Source organism: Coffea eugenioides, chromosome 9, assembly GCF_003713205.1.
Source record: "Coffea eugenioides isolate CCC68of chromosome 9, Ceug_1.0, whole genome shotgun sequence".
Classification (NCBI taxonomy): domain Eukaryota; kingdom Viridiplantae; phylum Streptophyta; class Magnoliopsida; order Gentianales; family Rubiaceae; genus Coffea; species Coffea eugenioides.
This window is the reverse complement of record NC_040043.1, coordinates 3,721,420-3,743,805: the sequence shown is the minus strand read 5'-3', so window position 1 is coordinate 3,743,805 and position 22,386 is coordinate 3,721,420. Positions and strand designations below refer to the sequence as shown.

General features: G+C 34.2%; 1 pseudogene; it reads right to left on the bottom strand.

Annotated features, from left to right (window-relative positions):
• Positions 1 to 2,695: 2,695 nt before the first annotated feature.
• Positions 2,696 to 6,914, bottom strand: LOC113783648 (annotated as a pseudogene).
• Positions 6,915 to 22,386: the final 15,472 nt, after the last annotated feature.

Below are 22,386 nucleotides of genomic sequence, written 5' to 3'. Positions count from 1 at the left end.
ATAGGGACCTAATTGAAAGCAATCCAAAGTTTTAGAGCCACAATAAAAATACCCGAATTTGTTATCAGACTTCTTAAGAAAACAGGCCACTGGGCCATTCTTTGTTTCTTCTTTGGACCAAAAATCATCATAGCCCAACCGAAGACCATAACAAAAAGAGCAGGCTGGCCTGCCATTGTACTAAACAAACCCAATAAAAAATGTATGGGCTTCAACTCTCAAGTCCAGGTCATAAACCCAAAACAAAACCAAAGCCTTTTATCAAAACCCAAATAGAATAACATTTACCCAAATCTCAAGTTCTTTCTATTAAACCCAACAGAATATTAAATCAATTAAAAAATATGTAACCCTAATTATATCCTAAAATCTAGAATTAATCTACCCAAAAAACCACTTAAAATATAAAAGGAGGATTAAAACTTAAAATGGGCAAAATTGGTTTGAATTTTCCAAATTTGGGGCCACAGTGAAATTAGGCAAAAGTTTGGGATAAAAAATGTAATTTTTCCAGATTATTCATGCATCATCTTCGTAGCTTCGGCAACATTTTTCTGCAACTTCCTTCTTATTCAACCCAGATGTGTTCATGCAAAAAAAACTCAAACAAGACCCATTGATTCATCAACCAAAACTCAGCGCAAGAACTTTGGCCCATTTTTATTAACAAAACCCAACTACAGATTCCATTTCATGAAGATCAAACGAAGAAAGACAAAGAAAAACAAGAAGAACATGAAGTCAGCTCATGGTGGAACCAAGGAATAGATCCACCGAATGCTGAAGATTTTCTGATCAAATCATTGTAGGATCTTCAAAACTTTTTGAGCAAATTCCAACCATCAAGACAAACCTCTCAATCGTGTCACAAATCACAAAATATCTAAGAACTTAGTTCAAGCAAACCAACTCACATAATGACTCAACAATTTCATGAAATAAAGTTAAATAATTTAAGTGAGAAAGCTATGATTACCTACAAATGATTGGGGCTCGAATTGGCGTGAGAAAAGCTGAAGAAAAATTCACCAAAAGCTGCTGAAACGAAGCCAAACAAGTTCCGTCGCAGGCCTTCCAGGGCTGACTATCCTGTGATTTTGAGCTCGAATTCGAAGGAGTTAACGGTGTTTTTTGGAGAAATATTCAAGAGAACAGTTGTTTATCTACAACTATATATAATTTAGAAACAAAAAACTAGCTTAAAGGGTTAAAATCAAAGTGAGGATTTGAATCAAAATAGGGCAGGTGCATCAACCCGGTAGCAATTTTTCCAGAAAATTTTCTTCTTCTTTTTTCTCTGACTTTTCTTTCGTTTCTCCCCATTGTTTTCTTCTCTGATGATCCGCCGCCTCCCCTCTTTTGTCTTTTACCTAGTGCTGCGTTTTTATCCCTTTTATATGGAACAAAACCTCCCTTGTTTCAACCCTTGTTTCAACGGTGGATGAAAAATCAGATTTTGTTGACCTCTTTGCAGCCATTAGATAGCTTCTATTCTTGAAAAATTTTGATAGAGATCAAGGGGGGTGAGGTCGCAAAAGAAAGAAAAAAACAAAAACAAGTGGAATGAGCGGAGAATGGTTGCTGCAATTTTGTACCATGCCTTGTTCATGGCTTCTGGTTGCGTACGAAGTAGGTAGAAAACAGCGCGCGCGTGGGCTCCTCCTCATTTTTTTTCTGATTTGTCTTCCTTTCTTTCTTTTCTTTTCCCATTTTGTTTAAAAAATATATTTGAAGTGATTTTCTTTTTTTTTTTTTTATAGAAAAAGTAATAAATAAACATGAAATAAACTAAAATAAAACGAATATAACTAAATTAAATAAAATAAAAATAAACAAAAATGAAAAAATAGTAATAAATAAAATAAAATAAAAATAAATGATAAAATTTTGGTGTCTACACAAACAAAAAATGAAAAAACTGAATGTATTAATGTAGGTCATCTGGGAGATTATGACCACAGCTACACATTTTCAATGTAAGTTTTTCTAAGTAATTTTAAATATACTGATAGTGTATACACTGTTGTGATTAATTGTATAACATGTATTTAAAATTTAAATTTCAAATTAATTGTTATACATTCAGCTGTAATATTGTATAATATTTCAGAATTTAGATTAATAATGTTTTTACCAACTCAATTTATGAATTTATATTCTATCCCTCTTACTCTAACATAGTATGATGCGGTCAAGTAGTGATGTTTACTTCAATACGTTTGTTTTTTTTAAACTCTATAATTAATTTTTTACCATCAATCTAAGACGACTAAGCATTCGTCTTTCACTGACATGAATGACAAGCAAATAATCTGGCTGTAAAATTTCACGATTAACCATGATACCTACGTAATCTTTCTAAAGCAATAGTATGCAAGAAGGAAGACAAACTGATGCTGGCAAAATGTCATACATATACCATCCCAACAATGTCAATGTGGAGGCAGGCATCTTGGGCTCGAGACTCCTCAGACTGACAAATTGTTCTAGTGAAGGGAGCAAATCAAGGCATGCAGAAAAAGCACCCACGCTTCATTGGTCAATGATATCATAAAAAAAATATGTGAATAAGAATATGAGTCCCACAATCTCAATAGTTGCAAAAGCAAAAAAAGAAAAGGTAATCTTAATTAGTGCAGCATGTAACGGAGGAGTCATTGAGCGAGCTTGCTATATATATATTGATCCAAGAGAACTATTCTAGCAGAGGTTCCTCTCTTTCGTCATCCCAAGTGTCCAGCCTAGTCCTTGCTTTCTCCACCTGAAGAATTGCGAAAATTAGACATTCCTACATAGGTTAGAAGAAATCTATGACCTAATTCTTGGGGTACGTAGCCATTTATACATAGGTTAGAAGAATTTTCGTATCAACTTACAGAACCCGAAAAGCTTGACTCTGACTTTCGATATGGTGTAAGAAAGTTTGATGCTAGAAGTTTTTTTGGGATTTTTAAAAAATAAGATGCTAGAAAGATTTGAATCCAAAATCTTTAATTGTTTTTTGAGTCGAGGTTTAAGTAATAAGTACCTCATCGTTCCAGTTGGTTCGAAAAGTGACCCAAACTAAGATCAAAGTTTGCATGGTCACCCCTCCAACCATTCCTAACCATATTCCCTGCAATTAAACCCGAACAAAAGTCACACGACAGTCGAAAATGACATTCACTGCTGCTAGTAGGATCGATGGTAACAGTGAAATTCTTGTAGTTTTGACTTCATCCTTCTTCTAACTGGAAAAGACCCCCCAAAGAAAAGAAAATTTGATGGCTGTACATACGTACCTTAGCACCAAGATTGAATTTGAATCCAAGAAGTGCACCCAATGGAACGCCCACCACGTAGTAACACCCAACATTCACATAAGCAACAAATTTTTGCCATCCACACCCAACAGCAACACCTACTCGTACGTGAAGAACAATTCAACACCAAAACCTTTTTAGGAAAAAGGCAATAAGGTAACTATTCCTTCCATATAGTTAGTCTAGAGAAAATCTTTTGTCTGCCACAATACAAACTTGCATCTAGTCTAGAGAAACTTTGTAGTATTAACTTGGTTAAAACATATAGTATACAATATATGCAGCTTACCAGACAGAACTGGTTGAATCCCATTAAGCACAATAGAGACTGCAAGAAGCGGGGTAAGATCTGAGACGGCATTGGCGACAACTTCACCTTCAGTGAAAGCATAACTCATGACATGCCGCAAAAGAAGCACCGCGATGGCGCAGATCACTGCGATGATAAGCGAGCTTCCGGTCACCACCACCACCGCTAATGCTGCTGATTTGGGATGTCCGGCCCCCAGCTCGTTACTAATCCTCACACTGTTCCATTAAGAACATTACGTTGACTAACGGGATTAATTATTGAGTCTTTCTAGTCTAATGGGTGATTTAAGTGTTTTAATAAGTGTCTACTAGGCACTCGTTAGAAAAATGCTTTAACAAATTAGTCAATATAGTGGTTCAAAAGAACAAACAATAGAAAACAAAGTAGTAGTACTTTTTTAGGCTTGGTTCATGTAAACTATTTGTGTACTACCGTACGCTGCTACATGTTAGTGATGATGTAGGAAAAAATGAGCACCAATGATTCACAAACAAATTTGTGGACCAAGCCCTACATATATAAATATCTGTCTCAATACATCAAAAGGTTTTCTAATCTTTGGGCGGAGGTCACAATCAATTTTTCATTCATGCCTCGAATTCATCAGCAATGAAAGCTGATAAATTATTAAAGGATAAGCCCTTGTTCTCGATTGCTCTTGATTTTACAAAATTTGATTATAGAAACTGAGAGTAATTAGAATCAGTAAAAGCTACTCTTTAGATAATTTTAGATTTTTTTAATGATTAAAAATATCTATAACCAGAGTACAAAAGTAATCGATAAAGAACGTCACGAAAACTGATTATTCAAAATTAAAATTTCTAACCATGTAAAATAATTAAACGAGAACAAACCCTAAGCCAGAAAGGCATCCCTATTTGTAGCAAGAAAAACTAATAAGGAAACAAAAAAGGAAGAAAAAAAAAAGGGCCTAAACTTGCAGAGAGTAAGAGAACTACTAACCTTGCTGCAGCATTGAAGCCCACTGCGACCATAAAAACCCATCCTTGGATCGTCTGACTGCACCACAGAGACATACCATTCCATTACTTATTTCTCTGCTATGTTAGGGTGTGGTGGAAAACATTTGACAAATGCTTTCTAGCCATACTGTGGAAACATGACAAAAGCAGAGAGTACAGAAATTTTGCTCACAAAAAGGAAATTTTCCAATTTCATGTTTCGTGGCCAAGAAAAGTTCAAAAACAAGCAACTATGAGTTCACATTATTATTCTGATCCAAACCTTGGGCCAATGCATTCAAGCAATTAATTGCATTTCATTTTCTTGCCTGAAAATTTGGAGGAAAAATAATTTAAGAAGTACCCTTTCACCCATCACCATTACTCTCCCTTGGTTGGGCCCATTTGATTTGCCTCACCTATCCGTATGACCACTGAGCACTGAATCATCTTGTGTAGCTCTGTGGTGTGACTCACATGCATAAATGGCAAAAAAGACAAACTGATTGCACCATTTATACACATCAGACCAATTTCTAGTTCATACTAGTTCAATAATATCTTTGCCAAAAATATGCGTCCATCCAATCCTCAGATTATCAATCCGGCCCCAGTAAGGAATCCTGAGCAGTGACTACTGACCCCTATTTCCTTCTCCCACCCCACCCCACCAAACCAAAAAACAAGAAAGAAGAGTGGGAAAAGGTGGATGGTAGTATTTTTTGTCTGAGGATACATCTAATAATAAAATTTAAGTTTGAAATCTGAATTCATTAATTTATTGAATTGTTAAGTATTAAATATAATACATTTAAGTACATATCATATTCCGTAATAAGTGAATAGTTTATCACTTAATTATAGGAGCAAATTTTATTTAGAAAATTGAGTGTCACTTAATTAATTCAGATATTCAATTTTTTATTATTAAACGGTCTGAATATTTTAAGACCCTATTATCCTGAACTAGGTTATCAAACAAATCTAAAAAAAAATTGAGAATGAAAAGAGTAAAAAATAAATAAATAAAAGGGCAGAAAACATGGCTTACACGTTAATCACAATTTGTTGCAAAATGAAGAAAAACACTACTGTATATCTTACCATATAGACAAAGAGTCCAATGCAATAGCAGGATTTGGAAGCAAACCGGCAATCAGAACCAATATTTCGCAGTACCACGTCTCCAGGCAAAGCATGACAGCGGATGAAGCAGACAATTTCAAGAAGTTCCATAGTCCGGAAAATGCCATCCAACTGAACCCATTCCAAGTTTTCTTGCATTTCTTACTCGCCAATATATACACAAATTGAGCCACCACTATTACCCACCACGAAAAACTCAAGGTTAGCGATGCCCCTAATAATCCCCAATCCAGAACATACACCACAATCCAAGTCAAAAAAACGTGCAGGACTAATGCCCCGGCTGCAATATATGCGCTTGGAAGAATGATACTCTGAGCTTGCAAGAATTTCTGTATGGGAAAATTGGCTGCGTATGCAAATATCTGCGGGATTAGTCCATAAACGAACAAGGCAGCTGCCGATGACACCTCCTCTGATTCACCAAGTAGAAGAAGAAGTGGCTTGCAGAATATGTAAACCATCATCAGGGGCACTCCTGTTGCCATGAGAAGCACTGTTGATCTTTGCATATATACACCTAACATGTCGTACTTGTGTGCCCCATATGCTTGCCCACAAAGGGTTTCCACAGCACTTCCCATCCCAAGCTGCACATAATAACATTAGCAATGCATCAGTAATTTTTACTTGTTCGTTCGTGATTAATTCATCAGTGGTGTCTAAGCCAAAATTGACAAAACTGTGGTGGGAAAATGGAAGACGTTTGATTTGAAGGCGTAGGCCAGGCCCTAGAATATATGCACATTCGCAGTGCTGTACAAATTAATTCTGTACCCAGAAAAAGCCAAGAAAAAACGAAAAACAAAATGGTGCACAAATTGTACGCAAGCAAAAGAGACATTCAAGAAGATACTGTTGCTGATTACTCAGTGTCCGTATAAAAAGCACTTAATATAGAGGATATAAACGTTACCATGAGTCCATAGGCCAAAAGTTGGATACCAGTATTTCCAAGAGAAGAGGCTGCAGCGGAATATTACCAAGATGGCCACAGAATATCTGAGTCGACATGGAAACAACGTTGTTAAGCAAGTAAACCACACATGCCGGAGCAGCAAGCCGGAAAAGAGTCTTTATCTCAATGCCAACGGCCCGCCAGAGACGCTGGCACCGTGACAAGCTTGTATCCGATAGCACATCCTCGAGCTCTGAGCTAACTTCCTCCAACATGGATCGTTTCTGCTCTAGCAAAGTCTGATTGAACTCATTTTCTGGGGTGGACTCCATGCTTGTTCTTGTTCTTCTGCTTTTTTCCTTATTTTTTCTTGGTTTGCCCCCCCTAATTCAAGAACAACAACTCGTGTATCTTATGAAATTTATGTTGGAGGTGAAGATCAGATATGACCCGCAGGCGGCTTTACTAGTATACTTCCACTAAGGTTTGGCAGACCTGCCCTTGCAAAATTGAACTACCGATATAACACGGTTTGGAACGAAGACAGATGCCTTACGCATCTTTAGAGGAAAGGAAAAAGAAGAAGAAGAAGAAGAAGAAGAGGAAGAAGAAACATTAAGCTACCATATATATATATATACTAGCTAATTTAGTCATATATGGAATGAAATCAAGATATTAATTTATATACTTGATTTTTTTTTTGAATAATACTGTAATAATTTTTTTTTTGATACGATAGATATGGGATAAAAAAAGGTAACCGCAAAAAGAGAAAGGTCATTAAAAATAGAATGAAATCATCTCTTCCTTCATTGAGTCATTGGTGGATTTTTTTTTTTTGAAAATGCAGAAATAAATAAATCAATAAATTCACGTACTGTGGGGTACCGAAGTTGACAGATGAAAATATTACCCAATCACGTAGCAGAGCTGGAATGAATATGAATTTGCATCATCTACGATTTTGATACGCATTAGCCACGATTCAAGATGCACCAAAAATGCAGCACGCACACCTGTACCACGAATTTTTTTTTTTTTTTTGGCAGTCTATTTCTAAACTGTCAATTTTAGTGCTCCTTTGTTTTGTCACATCAATTTTAGCGTATCACATCAATTTGTGTGCAGTCTACTTCTGCACTAAAAATTACATCAATTATATACGGATATAAATAGATTTGAAAAACAAATACTCCCTCTCTTTTTTTATAACTGACGTTTAAGGTTTTGCACACCAATTAAAAAAAATTTTTCATTGCTTAAATCTGTACATTACTTTCCTTTCGTACCCTCATTAATTGTCCAATTACTAGGAGAGAAGCAATAATTACTAGGAGTAGTAATTAAGAATCCTGTATTGGAAAAGAGGCACAAAAGGGTAAAATTGTGAAAAAATAATTAATACTGCATGGGAATAATAAAACGACATATAAAAGTACACTGGAGCAAATTTCTTAAACGTCAGTTATAAAAAAAGGGAGGGAGTACTTGACACTACTGATCTCAAAAATCAAAAGAATATTAGATAGAGAATTCAAGAAAATCAAAAGATAAAATATTTATAGCTCCAAAATTATCTGTGTATGCTTCCAACTATGCTTCTTGCTTCCTCCCAAATCTTCTTACTTCTTATAGCTTTAATATATTGGTTGAAAAATGAAATCAATTTCTCTACTTACCTTTAGATGAAAGGACTCAATTAATGGTAGCTAGATTAAAGTCTTTTCAATTGAATTAAGCATGCGCCAAACAATTGCTAATTAACTTTTGTATTCAATTTTAAACAGTATGACTACAAATTAGATCAAATCGATTTTTTTTTTTTAAAATAGATCATTCTCATTTTTAATGTTACAAAGAAAAAGCAAATTTATAAGAGGACTGTCTAACGGGCGCCCAATGATGTATTTCAGATATTAGATTTTTAAAAAGATAAGATTAATTGGAGAAAGTATATAAATGTCAGAGAGAATAGTAATTACTAATGTGTGTATATACATGATAGATTAAACCTTTCAGTTACCAAAAAAAATATAAATTAGAATCCTTGTCCTTGTGTTAAATGAAATCAATTACCTACTTTCGCGGATCCAATTATTGCCCCATGCTCGTGTGCCAGGTTTGGTGGCCAGGTCAAAATTGATTACTTCCAAAAGCGATTATTTATCTATGAAAATAATTAATTAATGATGCGTTTGATAAAAAATTCAAAATTTGAATTCATTAAATTATTAAGTATTAAATATAATATATTTGAGTGCATGTTACATTAAGTAGTTTATCACTTGATTTTGGGAGTAAGTTTTGCCTAAGAAATTCAGTGTCACTTAATTAATTTAGATGTTCAAGTTTTGATTATCAAACGATCTGAATCCGTTAAATTTAAGTGCTGAAATGGGATATCAAATAAGACCTAAGCGTATGATGAGGAAGAAGTTAAAAGAGGGGCACATGATATCTGATAAATTATGCAACTCCGGGAAAATATATATTATTATGAAAAGTTTCTTTGGATGGCTTTTCTTGTTTAAATTGCAAAAGTTAACCTTACAAAGCAAACTTGTCTTCCATCATTCCATCAAATGTGTACTGTTAGAGTTACTTCCACGTGGAATGGAAATATATGTACACATTTCCTGGAAGAATATGATTCATTCATGGTAATACGTGCTTTGGACGAAGTACCATAAACTTGAAGTAGACAACAAAAAGATAGATGATGTCGTAAGGGGTGAAATCCAGTTTATTGTCGTGTACTTGAATTGAAAAGCTCCAAAAAAATTTTTTTTTTTTTTTTTGAAGTAGCTAGATGAATCCCAAATAAGATATTCTTTGAGAAAATGACCTACACAGAGGTGCATAGAAAGAGAGGCGTCCAAGAATTGACACTTACTGATGTTTTCATTCACTATTACAGGTAATTATTTTTAGTGCTTTACCGGAGACACAGATTTTTCCTGTGGAGAAGAAAGTGCTGCTGCTATAATCTTTTTTCAGTTTGTGGATTTTCGAAGTGATGAAGCTACCACACTTTGGTATGGATTTTCTTTTTTGAGTGGATGTTGGCTATCTTCTCAAAAAAGGTCACTAGCTTGAAAGTCGATTATTACAAAGCCTTCGGCAAGCATTGATAGTTTTGTAGTTTTGTTGGCAATATATAAAAGCAAAGAGTAGGAAGGACAAAAAGGAAAAAGAAAAAAAAAAATCCTAGTAGCCATTCCTAGGCATACCAAATATAATATTGCCTTTTTCAATGAATAAAGGAGTTAGGTGTAATTTTCAAAAGGCACTAAAAGTGAAATTGCCATAAATGTTGGACGTTAACTACTACTACTGTAATCTCCTACGAAGTCTTTAACTCTTGATAATAATGATTGTGTGTCGGTGCAGTACTGCGTTTACGTGCTCAAAAATCTTCTCAAAACGGAATATGTTTTTTCCCCACCATATCTTCTTCATTTTTTTCCCTTTTTTTCTAAAGTTTCTTGGCACGACCTTCCACTGCCGTATTGTGCAGACAACCCCAAGAGTTCCTGCAACTTTCTTTTCCTGATCATAATAATCCTAAAGGATCGAATCAAGTTATAATTTTATCATTTATTTTATAATTAATTTTCCCTATTACTTGACCTGACGTGAATTAATTGCTAGATTCTACTCACTTTTGATATTTTGCATTTATTTCAGGAGTAGAACGAAAATATGATAACAAGTGCCAATTTAACAAGAAAAGAGCCCAAATAATAGAGCTTATCCCGGGGCATTATTGGCAAAGGAAGATTTTTGCCCATTTTAGTAATTTCAAAAGAAAAGAGCAGGAAATAGGGCTTCCTTTTCCCTGGTGTGGGCCGCCGCAGAGGAGCACTACCTTTGTGTGACTTTTGTGGACTTCTCAGTCATTTATTAGCTTTTTGAGTAGCTTGAGGTCACGTAGGGACACAGGGAAGCAAATGAGTTATCCTCTTTAGTAGTATTTATTTCCGCTATTCATTGGGTCAAACTGAAGCCTCGCAGGCGAGGACAATGGCCGCGGTTGTTTTCATTCCTTAACAAGATCTCATATCATTTTCTTGGAAAAATTTTTGTACAAAACAGCTCACCTACTTGTTGATAGCAACCAATTTGCTGACTCTTTTTTTTTTTTTTTTAATAGAATTTTGGTCACATAAGTTTGGCACATGTTCCCGAGTTTCCAATTCATATGCCTTTTTTCCACGGTGCAGAATTAGTTGCCTTATTTGCTCTCTCTTCTTTCCCCGTAATGGCAGCAGCCCTTTAATTTTGCAGTCAGAGTGCTTCTTTGGTGAAAACTCATCAGTCTCTATGCCTGTAAAACAAATGTTGCCTTATTTGCTCTCTCTTCTTTCCCCGTAATGGCAGCAGCCCTTTAATTTTGCAGTCAGAGTGCTTCTTTGGTGAAAACTCATCAGTCTCTATGCCTGTAAAACAAATGTAACATGGAAAGGTTGTTGGACTTGGGTCTCTACGTTGTTAGTTTAGTCTAAGATTTTAAAAAATATCACCTCCCTTCTTTACTTTGCTTATTCGTGTAACAAAACTTTTAAAATCCTTGAACCACCCTTTCGCTTATTTTCCTATATAAAAGTACTCCTAAACCACTTTGTTTACTCCAAAAAGAGTTACCACCTGAAAAATAATCTCCAATAGCACCACTATATCACTGTCACATAGCTATATATAGTCCATAAAATTACAAATTTGAAAAATAAAACCGATTTACTAGCGTCGATTCAATTATATATGCTTAAGACCGATTTCTCATGAACTTTATTTTTTTTTCCCAACCTCTTCTCAACCCATGGCCCAAGCCTTTAAGCTCTACTGAATCGTTATAAAAATTAACTCAAAATAAACAAAGAAATCATACTCCACTCTGCCACAATCACAAAAAGATAAAGATAAATAAAATTTTACTATAATTTATAGGTAAAAAAATTACAGAGTCATCTAACAAAATGAATAAGAGAGAAAGTTCGAGAAAGGGGAAAGAGGAAAAAGTGACTTTGTTTCTTTTTCTTTAATTTTTATGAACTCCATTTAATTGATATGCGAATTATGTACCAAGTGACGGATAATATAGTCATTTTAAAATCACTAGAGGAGGTACGTAATGTTTTTAAAATTTCAGGGTCCTAAGTGATATTAGAAAAAAATCTCAAAAGAGGTTTTAATATTATCCCTAACTTATAATACAATATTATATGATCAAGATTGGTTCATGTATTATGAAAATTCTACGTTTCGTTTAAAGAACTATACCCTTATATATATATATTCATCTATTATAATTGTTGGTTAATTACGTCCTCTAAAGAAATCCCATTTAAAAAAAAAAAGAAAGAGGACCACTACTGTCACTGTGCAATGAAAGAAATTTTGCATATGCAATGGTATAACTTCTAGTTTTACTCTACCTTGACAAAAAAATCCCCGAGGCTTTTTTTTAATACCTACTGAAAAGTAAATGAAATGAAAACCACAAAGGAGCATATAAATCTTTTTTGTCATTTACCCTGGATACTTACAGCCACAAAGGAGCATTACAACATCCTAATTCAATTGGAATTAGAGACTAGAGCAGTAGAGCATATAAATCTTTGCTGTCTATTTTTGGACAAGACACTATAATCTTAGCTACTCAGTTATGATATTCACACGGCAGAGAGAGAGAAAAAAAAGGAGGAAAAAAAAAAGACAACCTTACATTTAACATATCGTTCTACAAGGAAGAAGAGAAGAGATGAATTGAGTGATTCGGGGAAGGGAGTATAAGTGAGAAGGTTTAGAATTTGAATCCTTCCACTTATACTAAAAAAGTAAAAGAAATATATACGTTTTTATTAGACGTAAAGAGGGTTAAAAGTATATATACAAATAATAGCTAAATGACTAAAAGTGCATAAGGTTAATAATTTGATAGCCATAAATAAAAGGAGAAAAGAGCAGGGATAATATTAATAGGTAGGAGACGAAAGCAAAGCAGCATTGCAGAGCTAGTAAATAGCAATAATGGATAGAGTTCAATTTTATGCCAAACTTCTTGTCTTTCTGAGTCATACACTAATACAGTATTTGGTTTTATTCTTGATCTACAACTATATATAATTTAGAAACAAAAAACTAGCTTAAAGGGTTAAAATCAAAGTGAGGATTTGAATCAAAATAGGGCTGGTGCATCAACCCGGTAGCAATTTTTCCAGAAAATTTTCTTCTTCTTTTTTCTCTGACTTTTCTTTCGTTTCTCCCCATTGTTTTCTTCTCTGATGATCCGCCGCCTCCCCTCTTTTGTCTTTTACCTAGTGCTGCGTTTTTATCCCTTTTATATGGAACAAAACCTCCCTTGTTTCAACCCTTGTTTCAACGGTGGATGAAAAATCAGATTTTGTTGACCTCTTTGCAGCCATTAGATAGCTTCTATTCTTGAAAAATTTTGATAGAGATCAAGGGGGGTGAGGTCGCAAAAGAAAGAAAAAAACAAAAACAAGTGGAATGAGCGGAGAATGGTTGCTGCAATTTTGTACCATGCCTTGTTCATGGCTTCTGGTTGCGTACGAAGTAGGTAGAAAACAGCGCGCGCGTGGGCTCCTCCTCATTTTTTTTCTGATTTGCTTCCTGTCTTTCTTTTCTTTCCTTTTCTTTTCCCATTTTTGTTTAAAAAAATATATTTGAAGTGATTTTCTTTTTTTTTTTATAGAAAAAGTAATAAATAAACATGAAATAAACTAAAATAAAACGAATATAACTAAATTAAATAAAATAAAAATAAACAAAAAATGAGCAAAAAATAGTAATAAATAAAATAAAATAAAAATAAATGATAAAATTTTGGTGTCTACACAAACAAAAAATGAAAAAACTGAATGTATTAATGTAGGTCATCTGGGAGATTATGACCACAGCTACACATTTTCAATGTAAGTTTTTCTAAGTAATTTTAAATATACTGATAGTGTATACACTGTTGTGATTAATTGTATAACATGTATTTAAAATTTAAATTTCAAATTAATTGTTATACATTCAGCTGTAATATTGTATAATATTTCAGAATTTAGACTAACCCATTTCTATAAACTCTCACTAGCGTTAGACTAGCAAGAAATCGGGAAGAAAAGTCACAACTGGCATTGGACTAGTGTGGTGATGTCATACATTTATTATACCTAAATAAATCATATGAAACATAATTAAAATAAGTAAACACATAAATCACATATAGCATGTAATACATAAACATGATATCTAAATGCAAAAATCCTAAAGAAAGCGAATAAACACATATGCACACAAACATGCAAGCACACAAGCAAATAAAAGTTTAACTATTATATTTGGGGCCTTAACTACAATTTAAAGGGAAATTTTAAAAAATAATAACCTAATTATTACATTTATCTAACTAATTACATTTTTGGCAAAATTAAAATCTATCTATTACATAGCCTAACTAAATACATGCTTTGAGCATCTATCTATTATAATTTGGCATTTAAATGCCTTTCAAATAATCATTAAAATTAAATAAAATAAATAAAACTTAAAATGAATAAAATGAGTAATTAAAAGAAAAGGCACTCAAAGTATGCAATTACACATAAAAAAACACGTATGAGCACATAAGAGGATTAAAAATAATAAAAGAAAGTACCTCTTTTGAAATAGTGGTTAAATGAGATTGGATTTGTCCTATTTATACTCCAAAATCAACAAAATGGTCAAAACATCAATTTTATTAACAAATAAATTATAATGAAATGAAATAATCATGAAATCTATCAATTAAAAGCATTTAAATGAAGTATAATTAACAATTAAAGAAGATAAACAACTTATATTTAAGAAATCAAAGTTATTAGGGACCTAATTGCAAAAATTGAGAAAAATTTTTGAGGTTAAAATACAATTATTATAAAGATTAGGGGTCAGAATAAATAAAAATAAAGTTTAGGAACCAAAATGTAATTAAAATAGGGACCTAATTGAAAGCAATCCAAAGTTTTAGAGCCACAATAAAAATACCCGAATTTGTTATCAGACTTCTTAAGAAAACAGGCCACTGGGCCATTCTTTGTTTCTTCTTTGGACCAAAAATCATCATAGCCCAACCGAAGACCATAACAAAAAGAGCAGGCTGGCCTGCCATTGTACTAAACAAACCCAATAAAAAATGTATGGGCTTCAACTCTCAAGTCCAGGTCATAAACCCAAAACAAAACCAAAGCCTTTTATCAAAACCCAAATAGAATAACATTTACCCAAATCTCAAGTTCTTTCTATTAAACCCAACAGAATATTAAATCAATTAAAAAATATGTAACCCTAATTATATCCTAAAATCTAGAATTAATCTACCCAAAAAACCACTTAAAATATAAAAGGAGGATTAAAACTTAAAATGGGCAAAATTGGTTTGAATTTTCCAAATTTGGGGCCACAGTGAAATTAGGCAAACGTTTGGGATAAAAAATGTAATTTTTCCAGATTATTCATGCATCATCTTCGTAGCTTCGGCAACATTTTTCTGCAACTTCCTTCTTATTCAACCCAGATGTGTTCATGCAAAAAAAACTCAAACAAGACCCATTGATTCATCAACCAAAACTCAGCGCAAGAACTTTGGCCCATTTTTATTAACAAAACCCAACTACAGATTCCATTTCTTGAAGATCAAACGAAGAAAGACAAAGAAAAACAAGAAGAACGTGAAGTCAGCTCATGGTGGAACCAAGGAATAGATCCACCGAATGCTGAAAATTTTCTGATCAAATCATTGTAGGATCTTCAAACCTTTTTGAGCAAATTCCAACCATCAAGACAAACCTCTCAATCATGTCACAAATCACAAAAAATCTAAGAACTTAGTTCAAGCAAACCAACTCACATAATGACTCAACAATTTCATGAAATATAGTTAAATAATTTAAGGGAGAAAGCTATCATTACCTAACAATGATTGGGGCTTGAATTGATGTGAGAAAAGCTGAAGAAAAATTCACCAAAAGCTGCTGAAACGAAGCCAAACAAGTTCCGTCGCAGGCCTTCCAGGGCTGACTATCCTGTGATTTTGAGCTCGAATTCGAAGGAGTTAACGGTGTTTTTTGGAGAAATATTCAAGAGAAAAGTTGTTTATCTACAACTATATATAATTTAGAAACAAAAAAATTAGCCTAAAGGGTTAAAATCAAAGTGAGGATTTGAATCAAAATAGGGCTGGTGCATCAACCCGGTAGCAATTTTTTCAGAAAATTTTTTTCTTGTCATGCAACAAATGTCATCGCTGATGCCTTGCAACAAATGACTTCAGGGATGACATCATGGATGTCCAAGTTTTATTCAAAGTTTCACGGCAGCAGCTATACTTGACCATGCAAATAAGCAACTTTCTTTCACTCCTATTTGCTTGAACCATCCAGAAAAGAAAAACGCGTTCATTTCTCCTATATATAGATGGGCATTATATCATAAGGATGATGACTTGAATCCCTGGAATCTTGAATTCATTCTCCCTCCGTAATATTCTAAAAATTCTCCATTCCTTCCATTTATTGTCTTTAGTCCTATAACATTACTTCTTATTTTTCTCAATTTTATAATACGTTATCAGCACGAAACTCTGCCATATTCTCTACCATATTAGAGTCAAAATTTATCACCTTCTTTCATATTAAATCGGAATATATATTCTTATCGGTTTGTCCAAACCTGTACCACAATTCTCATAAGAATTTGGATTACACCACTGAGCAATTAGTGACAAGGCTAGATTCTGAAGGTTATCCAGATCTGCTCAAAGAACTGGACCTGCAGTCTGTTCGTGAATCTTAAGGTACCATTATTTAATTATAACTTATTGAATTTTATCATGGCAAATCTCACAAAACAAGAATTTGTACAACTTGATATTTCTGGAAAACATTATTTATCATGGGCAATGGATGTTGAGATCCATCTTGAGTCCAAAGGGCTTGGAAAAACTATTGTCCAGAATAATGATGCTACAAGTCAAGACCGTGCCAAAGCCATGATATTCCTCCGCCATCATCTTGATGAAAGCTTGAAAACGGAATATCTGACAGTCAAAGATCCACTAGATCTGTGGATAAGTTTAAAAGAAAGATTCGACCACCTGAAGTTGGTCGTACTTCCAAAAGCCAGGTATGATTGGTTACACTTACGGCTGCAAGATTTTAAATCTGTTCCTGAATATAATTCAGCCATGTTCAGAATAACCTCTCAATTAAAATTATGTGGAGAAAATGTAACTGATGAGGATATGTTGGAGAAGACATTTTCCACATTTCATGTCTCGAATGTGGTTCTGCAACAGCAGTATCGAGCACAAGGTTTCAAAAAATATTCTGAACTGATTACATGTCTTTTACTGGCTGAACAAAATAATGAATTATTATTGAAAAATCATGAGTCCCGGCCAACTGGTGCTAGTCCATTCCCTGAAGTGAATGTGACTCAATCTTCAAATTCCAGACATAGCCGTGGCAGAGGTCGTGGACGTGGCTATGATAGAGGTCGTGGACGTGGCCGTGATAGAGGTCGTGGACGTGGTCATGGTAGATATATACCTTACCATAATAATAATAACCATGACATGAGACAGAATATCTCCCAGAAGCGGGACAACAACAACAATAAAAAATATAAAGAAAGGAAAAATTATGAAGAAAAGTGCTATCGATGTGGCATGGGAGGACATTGGTCCCGTACCTGTCGTACGGCGGATCATCTTGTTGAACTTTATCAAGCATCATTGAAAGGGAAGAATAAAAGTATTGAGACAAATTTTATTGATCAAGGAACATCTGCCATTGATCAAGGTAATGAATGTAATGATGATATGGATATGACATCTCTTGATATGGCTGATTTTATTGTGTATCCTGAAGATACAAAAGGATGAAGGTGTCAAATGCCCAATATGTACTTTTATTATTTTTGCATCTTTGAATGAAAGTTACTTTTGTATTATGATATTTGTGCATTTTATTAATATCTACTTTTATTTGTGATATTTTTCCTGAAGAAAAAAAATGATGAATACAAAATATTTGGGATTAAATAATGATGATATTTGTCTCATTGATAGTGCTACTACGCACACTGTACTTAAAAATGAGAAATATTTTTCTTATTTAGAAATGGGAGAGACAAATGTTAATACAATTAGTGGCAGTGCAAAATTGATAGTAGGCTCTGGAAGAGCCACTATTTTTCTTCCTAAAGGGACTAAAATTATTATAAATAATGCACTACTCTCTCCCAAATCTCGAAGAAACTTGATAAGTTTTAAAGATATTCGCCGAAATGGATATCATATTGAAACAATAAATGAGACAAATAATGAATATCTATTGATTACAAATACCATTTTTGGGAAGAAATGTGTATTAGAAAAGTTGCCTTCTCTCTTTTCTGGTTTATATTATGCCAAAATAAGTGCAACTGAAGTCAATCATCTAGAAGACCAGAAGTCTTCTAATCCAAATGATTTTATGATTTGGCATGATCGTCTTGGGCATCCTGGATCTATAATGATGAGACGAATCATTACAAATTCACATGGTCATTCACTGAAAAATCAAAAGATCTTAAAGTCAAATGAATTCTCATGTGCTGCTTGCTCTCAAGGGAAATTAATTATTAGACCATCACCAACTAAAGTTGGAACTGAATCCCCTACATTTTTAGAACGGATTCAGGGTGATATATGTGGACCAATAGATCCAACATGTGGACCATTTAAATATTTTATGGTGCTAATTGATGCATCAACTAGATGGTCACATGTATGTTTATTATCTTCTCGCAACCTGGCGTTTGCGAGATTACTTGCTCAAATAATTAAATTGCGAGCACAATTCCCTGATTATCCAATCAAAAGAATTCGTCTAGATAATGCTGGTGAATATTCATCACATGCTTTTAATGATTATTGCATATCTATTGGAATAACTGTGGAACATCCTGTAGCTCATGTTCACACACAAAATGGTCTAGCTGAATCATTTATTAAAAGGCTACAATGGATTGCCAGACCATTATTAATGAGGTCTAAACTCCCAACATCTGCTTGGGGACATGCTATATTACATGCAGCAACACTTGTGAGAATCAGACCGACTAGTTATCATAACTATTCTCCCCTACAATTAACATTTGGTTATGAGCCCAATATCTCTCATTTGAGAATTTTTGGGTGTGCGGTCTATGTTCCAATTGCACCGCCCCAACGTACTAAAATGGGCCCCCAAAGAAGATTGGGGATATATGTCGGGTATGAATCACCTTCCATTATTAAATATATCGAACCCTTGACAGGTGATTTATTTACTGCGAGATTCGCAGATTGTCATTTTGATGAATCAAATTTCCCTGCATTAGGGAGAGGAAATGATCAACCAAGAAAAGAAATCACTTGGAAAATTTCCTTAGATTTTCTTGATCCTCGTACAAAAGATTGTGAATTAGAAGTTCAAAGAATTATACATTTGCAACAAATTGCAAATCAATTACCAGATGCATTTAATGACTCCAAAAGAGTTATTAAATCGCATATTCCTGCAGAAAATGTTCCGGTGAAAATTGATATCCCAGACGGGCAAATTGCAAGTGCTAATGAATCTAAAGCACGCCTGAAGCGTGGGAGACCTCTTGGTTCCAAAGATAAAAATCCTCGAAAGAAAAAAGAATTAAATAATGAAAGTCAAAATATTGTTAGTGACAAAATTCAACCTCCTGAAGAAGTTGAAAAAATCGCTCCGAAAGAGCCGATTCCAAAAGAACAAACTGAAATTATTGAAAATTCAGTAAATTTTGTCATTACAAATAAGAATTGGAACCGGAAAGAGGTAATTATAAATAATGCTTTCGCATATAATGTAGCACTTGATGTTATGAACGAAAATGAGGATCATGAACCTAGATCGATTGATGAATGTCAGCGTAGACATGATTGGCCGAAATGGAAAGATGCGATCCAATGTGAATTGGATTCACTGGCTAAAAGAAAAGTTTTTGGATCTGTAGTCCAAACACCTGAAGGTGTTAAGCCAGTGGGATATAAATGGGTATTTGTCAGAAAAAGGGATGAAAAGAATGAAATCGTGCGATATAAAGCGCGACTTGTAGCCCAAGGATTTTTACAAAGACCTGGACTTGATTATGATGAAACATACTCTCCAGTAATGGACGGAATTACTTTTAGATATCTTGTAAGTCTGGCAGTACATGAAAAACTTGATATGCGTCTAATGGACGTAGTCACAGCTTATCTATATGGAACATTGGAAAATGATATCTATATGAAAATTCCTGAAGGATTTAACATGCCTGAAGCATGTAAATTCAAGTCCAGAGAAACTTATTCCATCAAATTACAAAGATCTTTATATGGACTCAAACAATCTGGACGTATGTGGTATAACCGCCTTAGTGAATGTTTACACAAGGAAGGTTATATCAATGACCCAATATGTCCATGTGTTTTTATAAAGAAAGATGGGTCCAATTTTGTAATTATTGCTGTCTATGTTGATGACCTTAATCTTATTGGAACTCCTAAAGAGCTCCAAAAGGCAGTAGAATATCTGAAGAAAGAATTTGAGGTCAAAGATTTTGGAAAAACCAAATTCTGCCTTGGTCTACAAATTGAACATCTGGAAGATGGAATTTTTATTCATCAAACTACTTATACCCAAAAGGTATTGAAGCGATTTTATATGGATAAAGCACATCCATTAAGTACTCCAATGGTCGTTCGGTCACTTGATCCTGTCAAGGATCCCTTTAGACCAAAAGATGAAGATGAAGAAATACTTGGTTCTGAAGTACCATATCTTAGTGCTATTGGTGCACTAATGTATCTTGCTAATTGTACAAGGCCAGATATTTCATTTGCTGTCAATCTATTAGCAAGATTCAGCTCATCTCCTACAAGACGACATTGGAATGGGATTAAACATATTCTTCGCTATCTCCAAGGAACAGTTGATCTTGGTCTATTTTATTCAAAGACATCTCGATCTGAATTGCTTGGTTATGCTGATGCTGGGTATTTATCTGATCCACATAAAGCAAGATCACAGACAGGTTATCTATTCACATGCGGTGACACAGCCATCTCATGGAGATCTACAAAGCAATCAATAACTGCTACTTCTTCAAATCATGCTGAAGTACTGGCAATTCATGAGGCAAGTCGAGAATGCGTATGGCTAAGATCAATGACCCATTATATTCGAAAGAATTGTGAGTTATTACCTGAGAACAAAAACCCTCCGACAATATTATATGAAGACAATGCTGCATGTATAGCACAAATAAAAGGCGGATATATCAAAGGAGATAGGACGAAACATATTTCACCAAAATTCTTCTTTACTCACGAGTTACAGAAGAATGGTGAAATTGATGTGCAACAGATCCGATCAGATGATAATCTAGCAGATTTATTTACCAAGGCATTACCTACTTCAACATTTGAGAAGTTGACAAGAAAGATTGGAATGCGTCGATTGGCTGACCTCAAGTAAATGTCCAAATCAGGGGGAGAAATTAATACACAAGAATAATGTACTCTTTTTCCTTCACTGAGGTTTTTATCCCACTGGGTTTTTCCTTAGTAAGGTTTTAACGAGGCATATTCTTCGTGTACACTTGACATCCAAGGGGGAGTGTCATGCAACAAATGTCATCGCTGATGCCTTGCAACAAATGACTTCAGGGATGACATCATGGATGTCCAAGTTTTATTCAAAGTTTCACGGCAGCAGCTATACTTGACCATGCAAATAAGCAACTTTCTTTCACTCCTATTTGCTTGAACCATCCAGAAAAGAAAAACGCGTTCATTTCTCCTATATATAGATGGGCATTATATCATAAGGATGATGACTTGAATCCCTGGAATCTTGAATTCATTCTCCCTCCGTAATATTCTAAAAATTCTCCATTCCTTCCATTTATTGTCTTTAGTCCTATAACATTACTTCTTATTTTTCTCAATTTTATAACATTTCTTCTTTTTTCTCTGACTTTTCTTTCGTTTCTCCCCATTTTTTTCTTCTCTGATGATCCGCCGCCTCCCGTCTTTTGTCTTTTACCTAGTGCTGCGTTTTTATCCCTTTTATATGGAACAAAACCTCCCTTGTTTCAACCCTTGTTTCAACGGTGGATGAAAAATCAGATTTTGTTGACCTCTTTGCAGCCATTAGATAGCTTCTATTCTTGAAAAATTTTGATAGAGATCAAGGGGGGGGAGGGGGGGGGGTGAGGTGGCAAAAGAAAGAAAAAAACAAAAACAAGTGGAATGAGTGGAGAATGGTTGCTGCAATTTTGTACCATGCCTTGTTCATGGCTTCTGGTTGCGTACGAAGAAGGTAGAAAACAGCGCGCGCGTGGGCTCCTCAATTTTTTTTATTGATTTTGATTTTTCTGATTTTCTTCCTGTCTTTCTTTTCTTTCCTTTTCTTTTCCCATTTTTCTAAAAAAAAATATTTGAAGTGATTTTCTTTTTTTTTTTTAGGAAAAGTAATAAATAAACATGAAATAAACTAAAATAAAACGAATATAACTAAATTAAATAAAAATAAACAAAAAATGAGCAAAAAATAGTAATAAAATGAAATAAAAATAAATGATAAAATTTCGATGTCTACACAAACAAGAAATGAAAAAACTGACGCTACTCTGGTGAACGTACGTTTCTAGTAAGGAAGGTAAATG